At 39.6% G+C, this 7,416-nt stretch overlaps 1 protein-coding gene across 9 annotated transcripts in view; it reads right to left on the bottom strand.

Annotated features, from left to right (window-relative positions):
• ZBTB44 (zinc finger and BTB domain containing 44) overlaps positions 1-7,342 on the bottom strand; it is a 70,001-nt gene extending 62,659 nt beyond the window's left edge. For 3 of the 9 annotated variants that reach the window (XM_017871151.1, XM_017871155.1, XM_017871156.1), the window contains exon 1: positions 7,281-7,339. The gene's annotated coding sequence lies outside the window, so the exon portion shown is untranslated. Of the gene's footprint in view, positions 1-7,280 lie in introns of all 9 variants that reach the window. The other 6 variants (XR_001885391.1, XM_017871160.1, XM_017871153.1 and 3 more) reach the window with 3 other exon arrangements.
• Between the last annotated feature and the right edge of the window lie 74 nt (positions 7,343-7,416).

The following is a 7,416-nucleotide window of genomic DNA, read 5'->3' as shown; positions in this document are numbered from 1 at the left end:
AAAAAAAACCCTCCCCCAAAAAAAAAAAAAAAAAAAAAAAAAAAAAAAAAAAAAAAAAAAAGAATTGAAAGTAGAACCACCATTTGATCCAGCAATCCCACTACTGGGTATCTACTCAAAAGAAAAGAAGTCATATGAAAAAGACATATGTACACAGGTTTATAGCAGCACAATTCACAATTGCAAAAATATGGCCCATCAACCAATGAGCAGATAAAGAAAATGTGGTTTACAGCATGAAAACAGAATGAAATAGTGGCCTTTGCAGCAACTTGGATAGAGTTGTAGGCCATTATTCTAAGTGAAGTAACGCAGGAATGGAAAACCAAATGCTGTATCTTCTCACTTATAAGTGGGAGCTAAGCTACAAGGATGCAAAAGCATATGCACTCTGGGGACTTGGAGGGAAGGGTGGAAGTGGGGTGAGGGATTAAAGACTACACATCGTGCACAGTGTACACTGCTCAGGTGACGGGTGCACCAAAATCTCAGAAATCACCACTAAACAACTTATCCATATAGCCAAAACCACCTGTTCCCCAAAACTATCAAAATTAAAAAAAAAAAAATTCAAGCAAAAAAAAAAAAAAATTACAGTTGAATACCTGAATAGCCATACCTAGATCCTACCATTAACATTCTACTGTAACTGTTTTATCACATACCTATCCATTCATCAATCCATCTTGATTTTTGATACTCTACTTTTAAAATGCCTTTTAAAGTGGTATCTAAATGCAGTCTCTGAAGCAAGGGGTCAGAAACTCCCACATCTATTAGAAAGGAAAATGATATACAATCATGCGTGGCATGTGTCCCTCAATGATAGACCACAAATACCACAAGAGTCCCATGTTATAATATCATTTTTTTTTTTTTTTTTTGAGACAGAGTCTCGTTCTGTCACCCAGGCTGGAGTGCAGCTGTGTGATCTCGGCTGACTGCAACCTCCACCTCCCAGGTTCAAGCAATTCTCCTGTCTTGGCCTCCTGAGTAGCTGGGACTACAGGTGCATGCCACCACACTTGGCTAATTTTCGTATTTTTAGTACAGACGGGGTTTCACTGTATTGGTCAGGCTGGTCTTGAGCTCCTGACCTTAGGTGATCCACTCGCCTCAGCCTCCCCAAGTGCTGGGATTACAGGCATGAGCCACCGCGCCCAACCCTGTAATACCATTTTTTTACTGCACCTTTTCTAGATTTAGATATGCTTAGATATACGTATACTTTCCACTGTGTTACAAAAGCCTACAGCATTCAGTACAGTAACATGCTGTACAGATATGTGGCCTAGGAGCAATAGGCTATACCATATAACCTAGATATAGAGTAGGCCATACCATCAAGTTTTGTCTAAGTACACTTTATGAAGTTCATACAATGACACAATCGCCTAACGACACATTTTTCAGAACATATCTCCATTGTAATCTTTGAGGTTGTTACAGCATCTGTCCTGTAGTTCCCTATTCATGGTGATGGAAAATATATTCAATTTTTATGACTTGTTACATTTAGTTGTGAGGTGAAGCAAAGCAGCTAAGTGCTAACTCTAAACAGCCTTGAGTTTGAAACCTGGGCCGGCCACTTACTGTGACACTCTAGGCAAGTCATTTAATGCTTCTAGGTATCAGTTTCCTTACTGCAAAATAAGATACTAGTAGCAATGTCAAAGGGTTAATGTGAGATTTAAATAAGATAACGTATAAAATGTTCAGCACAGCTGGCACACAGAAAGGGCATAACAAATGTTAGCATTATTATCAACACTGTATTAGTTCATTCAGCTTACACAACAGGTTCTAGCTGCTACATGGCTACACATACCCATGCAACTGTTTGTAGTATTCTTTTTCATCACCTTATGTGTTCTAAGAACCTTGGGTAGTGTATGTATTTTACTGAGATTAAAGACAGAATGAGGGTGAATGGGTCCAAGTGCAAGCATTCTCCATCTTCCCACTCCACTCCCTAATGGAACTAGATGTTCACTCTATTATTGAAAGCAGTGATTGTGGAGTCCTAATAAGGGAAAAGGAGTCAGGCTGGTGGGAAAAGGGCACAGCAAAAAGAAAAAGCAGATAAGGTATAAGTCTGCCTTTCTTCATGGTCCAAGACACACAGCCCTCCTGCACAAATAACTCACAAGTTTTCTGCACTCAACTTATCACCAGACTCTTGGCTGACAGAAAAATGCAAGTTAGCTCACTGCAACCTTGGCCTTATCAGTACTGCACATAGCCCTCTCTGCAGCACATAGCAGAAGCATCATCCTATAAAAGCCCCAGCAAGCCATTGTCTCCTGGCAGTCAGCTTCCCTCTTGCTGATCTGCCCGTTGCACCCTTGCAACCAACCTACTTTCATACTTTCTTTAATAAATCTGCCCTTCTTTACCTACAATTGCCTTGGTAAATTCCTTTACCGCCTGTAACACCAGTCCCAGCTAGTGTGACCTATGACAGTGAGGATGAACACAGGAAAACACACTACAGGCACAGTTTTGCTTTTCAGCACTTGGTTGACAGGAGGCTGATAAATTGCCTAATTGTGCTCTGCTTACTTTACATCTAAAGTAAGCAGAACACTGCTCCCTCTTAAAACTTCATTTGAGATCATGTAATTATGAATTTCTATCAAATTCGGTCCAACCCAAACAAAATGTGTTATCTCCACTGATCACACATCCAAATGCCTTTTTATCTGTACAAAGCATATTTATTCCAGTTTTGTCATAGATGGAGTCAGCTGGATGCGGTGGCTCACGTCTGTAATCCCAGCACTTCAGGAGGCCAAGGCAGGTGAATCATTGAGGTCAGGAGCTCGAGATCAACCTGGGCAACATGGTGAAACCCCATCTCTACTAATACAAAAATTAGCTGGGCATGGTGGTACACACCTGTAATCCCAGCTACTAGGGAGGCTGAGGCAGGAGAATCGCTTGAACCCAGGGGACAGCGGTGCACTGCAGTGAGCCGAGATCGAGCCACTGCATTCCAGCCTGGGCAACAAAGGGAGACTGCATCTCAAAAACAAACAAACAAACAAAAAACGTTAAAAAAGTAGATGGACTCATAAAACCTCTACCAACTACATGCCTCTTTAAAGACATGATTTAAGTAAAAGCTACAGTTCTACTTTTATGAAATTTTTATTTAACAATATGGTATCTAGGCCTATGGCTATAGGCTTATGCATGTAATCTTAGCGCTTTGGGAGGCCAAGGCAGCAGGATCACTTGAGCTCAGGAGTTTGAGACATCAGCCTGGACAATATAGTGAGAAAACATCTCTATTTAAAAAACAAGAAGAGCCGGACACAGTGGTGCGTGTCTGTAGTCCCAGCTACCCAAGGGGCTGAGGCAGAAAGATCGCTTGAGCCCAGAAGTTCTGGGCTGTAGTATCCTATGCCGATTGGGTGTCTGCACTAAATTAGAAATCAACATGGTAACCTCCTGGAAGTGAGGGACCACCAGGTTGCCTAATGAGGAGAGAACTGGCCCAGGTCAGAAACAGAGCAGGTCAAAACTCCCATGGTTATCAGTAGTAGCACTGAGTCTGTGAATAGCCACCGCACTCCAACTTGGGCAACACAGTGAGACCCCTGTTTCTTAAAAAAAAAAAAAAAAAAAGTAAGCATGGAATCCACTTCTCTGCTAACTTCTAAAACTTAGTCTTAGTTATTTCTCTTTGCCAGAGGAAGCAGGATCTAATTTTAAAATTTAAAAGTACTTCTATGTGGCTTCACATAACATACTTTGTCTTACTGTTAATTCTTCTGAGCTTGATATGAGAATGTAGTAGATATTAAAAGGAGGACGGTAAAGGTAAACAATACTTCATCTTTAAAAAGTAATTTTAATGAGGTTTATCCAAGTACAGTTTTTTTTGTTTTGTTTTGCTTTTGAGACAGAGTCCTGCTTTGTCACCCAGGCTGGAGTGCAGTGGTGCAATTTCGGCTCACTGCAACCTCTGCCTCCCTGGTTCAAGCAATTCTCCTGCCTCAGTCTCCCAAGTAGCTGAGACTACAGGCATGTGCCACCATGTCCGGCTAATCCAACTATCTTTTTTTGTTGTTGTTGTTGTTATTTTTTTTGAGTTGGAGTCTTGCTCTGTCACCCAGGCTGGAGTGCAGTGGCGTGGTCCCAGCTCACTGCCAGCTCCGCCTCCCAGGTTCACACCATTCTCCTGCCTCAGCCTCCCGAGTAGCTGGGACTACAGGTGCCCAGCACCACACCCGGCTAATTTTTTGTATTTTTAGTAGAGACGGGGTTTCACCGTGTTAGCCAGGATGGTTTCGATCTCCTGACCTCGTGATCCGCCCGCCTCGGCCTCCCAAAGTGCTGGGATTACAGGCGTGAGCCACCGTGCCCGGCCTAATCCAAATATAGTTTTAAACCATTATTTTGACATCTACACTATTTATATACTTTACATATTCAAAAATAAAATCCTAAGTAAAAACTGAAACCTATGAACCATATCAAATTGGTAGCATAACCAAAGAAAAGTATTTCAAGTGACACAGTACTCATTATACATTCTTCACGCAATATAGTCTAAATATGAAAATAAATGCAAAGAAATCTTAAACTTTATGAAGCTTATTGATATTAGCAATACCAGCACTATAATTTTAAAATGATTTTACGCATACAGTGGGAGAAAGCAAATAGGTTTATTAATTTTTTTTTTTTTGAGACAGGGTCTCACTTGTCATCTAGGCTGAAGTACAGTGGGGCATGAACATGGCTCACTGCAGCCTCAACCTCCTGGGCTCAAGCAATCCACCTGCTTCAGCCTCCTGAACAACTGGGAACAAAGGCGCACACCACCATGCCCGGCTCATTGTTTTATTTTTTATAGAGATGGGGTCTCATCATGTTGCCCAGACTGGCCTTGAACTCCTGGGCTCAAGCAATCCTTCCGCCTCGGCCTTTCAAAGTCCTGGGATTATAGGCATGAGCCATCATGCTTGGCCAGCTTATTAACTGAATTAAATACCAAGATTTTCATTTAAGACGAGACAAACATAGAGTCAAGGAAGAAAAAGTCTGCTTGCTAAATAGGAACTGGAATATCACTCTGAACTCATGATTAAACAAGCAAAAAACTTTTTCTTAGTTCTCTCAAAGCACCTAGAAGCAAAGATACTGCAGCAGCAATGAATATGAAAAACATCCAAAACTTGGTTTCTATATATGATTTCTCACTAAAAAGAACCAAGACTCCTTGGATAAACAGTCCTTTCCAGAGGTGAGCAAAGAAAGGATAAGATAAACCCTGGAGTAACTTGTGTCAGAAAGCACTCCAAGGTTAACGGGGCGCAGGGGTGTCAAACACACCAGAGTCTGCTTGAAATGGATCCTACTGACCAAATCTGGGACAATTTTGTCATTAAAAAGAAAAACGACTGTAACTGGTTATAGAACAAGGAATAAATTAAAATCCATCAGAGAATGAAGTGGTATCATTCACCCTTCCCCCAAAAAACATCTTAATATGCCATCATTGGGGGTGGCTATTTCTCAGGCTCTTTACTCTGAATATTGAAAAGTAAAGAGATTAAATGTAGCATTTAATTTGCATTTTGGGGAAGAACAATAGTTTATTTACCTGCACTTGATGAAGAAAACCTCTTCCTTAGAGAGAACCTCCAATAAAACAACTGATTTAAGCAAAAGTCATCATGGGTGCTAAGCAAAAGGTTGTCAGAACCTGGGTACTTGCTTAGTGTCCCAGTATTACCCCAAGATTACATGTTAATCACAAGCTGGTAAACCACACCTTTACAACAGATCAGCAGTCAGGACTTTCATCAAATGGTCACATTTAGCATCATTAATAGTGTGGGAATCTGACATTATGTGCCTCCTATATTATGCAATAAGAGGTACATAGCATCACCCATTAAATATTTTTGCCAAACGAAGTTTTACTTTAAGCTAATCAAGCCTTCCTTTACACCTAACTTCCAGTTAATAGGAAATTTAGGGAGAAAGAGGAATAAATGAAATGACATTAGGAGGGCACAAATCCAGAATGTGGGTATATTTTACAAGACAACTGGTTTGGTCAATTAGGTGTCAGAAAAAAAGGAGGGAGGGAACATTCATCCTATTCAATTTCCCCTGCAAAAAGGAGAGGGGATGGATATTCTTCATTTTACAAAAAAGACTAAAGACTTAATCACCAAATGGAATGAATGCATGAATCTTGACTGACTACAGCTGGGGGCGGAACCCTCAAAGACACTTTGGAACAACTGAGGAATTCTGAAGATGGAGTTGTTAATTTTAATAGGCATTAATAATGATACTGGGGTTAGTAGGAGAATGTCCCCATTTTGAGGAAACACCTGCTGAAACATTTAAGGATTACGGTGTTTGCAGCTTACTTTCAAATAATTACACACATACAGAGAAAGATGGGAAACAATATGGCAAAAATGCGAATCACTAAATTGGTTATTCATTGCATTGATTAGCATTTTTATTCATTGCATGAATAACCGATCACAACTGTATAGAACCAACCTCTGTAAGACTAAAATTTTTCATAACAAAGTTAATAAAATTGTACTTCCATTGAGAAGTACGGTAGAAAGTACACGAAAGTACACCTACACCGGAATTATATCTGGGTTGAAATCTAAACAATCTTACTAGTTGTGTGTCCTTAAGGCAAGTTATAATTCTTCATATCACTGAGTTTGTCACTTCTATAAAATTCAAGTAATAATATCTGCATCATTAGGTTGTTCTGAGAATTAATTACAAATGCAAAAATGCCAAGCAGTACTGCACAAAATAAATAAATCTGGTTTTCATAATATATTACTAATAATCCCAAAATACAAAACTACAGTACAACGTTCATTATATTCACATTCTATGAGAAGGGGAAACTACATTAGGTAAAATTATTATTAATCCACTGACAGTCCCAGTGAAGTAATGGGGGAAATGAAGATTTATACAGTATTTTTTAAACCCAAGAATTCCAACTGAACACCTAGAGAAAAGGAAATCAAAATTGTGCAGCTTGCTTCCGGTATTAGCCGATCTCCAAATAAAACACTAAGAAAATAAGTGGAAGTTACAGAGAATTTCTTCCTGACTTCAAGACATTATCTACTTACATGCTAAAAAAGAAATTAAGTTTTTGTCTTCATTTCTGTAAGTTCCAAAAAAAGCACACAATTACGGGGTTTTATTCTAAATTCTGCTTGGATTCACACAACTCACATGGACGCAATTTCCTTTAATCAGTTCTAACGTACCTGTCATTTCTCGAGGTAACCCCTTTTCTGATTAGACCAGCAATAAAACGACTAGATGCAGAGTGATCCTCAGGAAGGAAAGAAAAAAAGGTGTTTGTGTGTGTGTGTGTATATACACATATACATATATATATAT

The sequence above is a fragment of the Rhinopithecus bieti genome, unplaced genomic scaffold, assembly GCF_001698545.2.
Source record: "Rhinopithecus bieti isolate Rb0 unplaced genomic scaffold, ASM169854v2 scaffold_5750, whole genome shotgun sequence".
In the NCBI taxonomy this organism is placed as follows: domain Eukaryota; kingdom Metazoa; phylum Chordata; class Mammalia; order Primates; family Cercopithecidae; genus Rhinopithecus; species Rhinopithecus bieti.
This window is presented reverse-complemented; position numbering and strand designations above follow the sequence as displayed.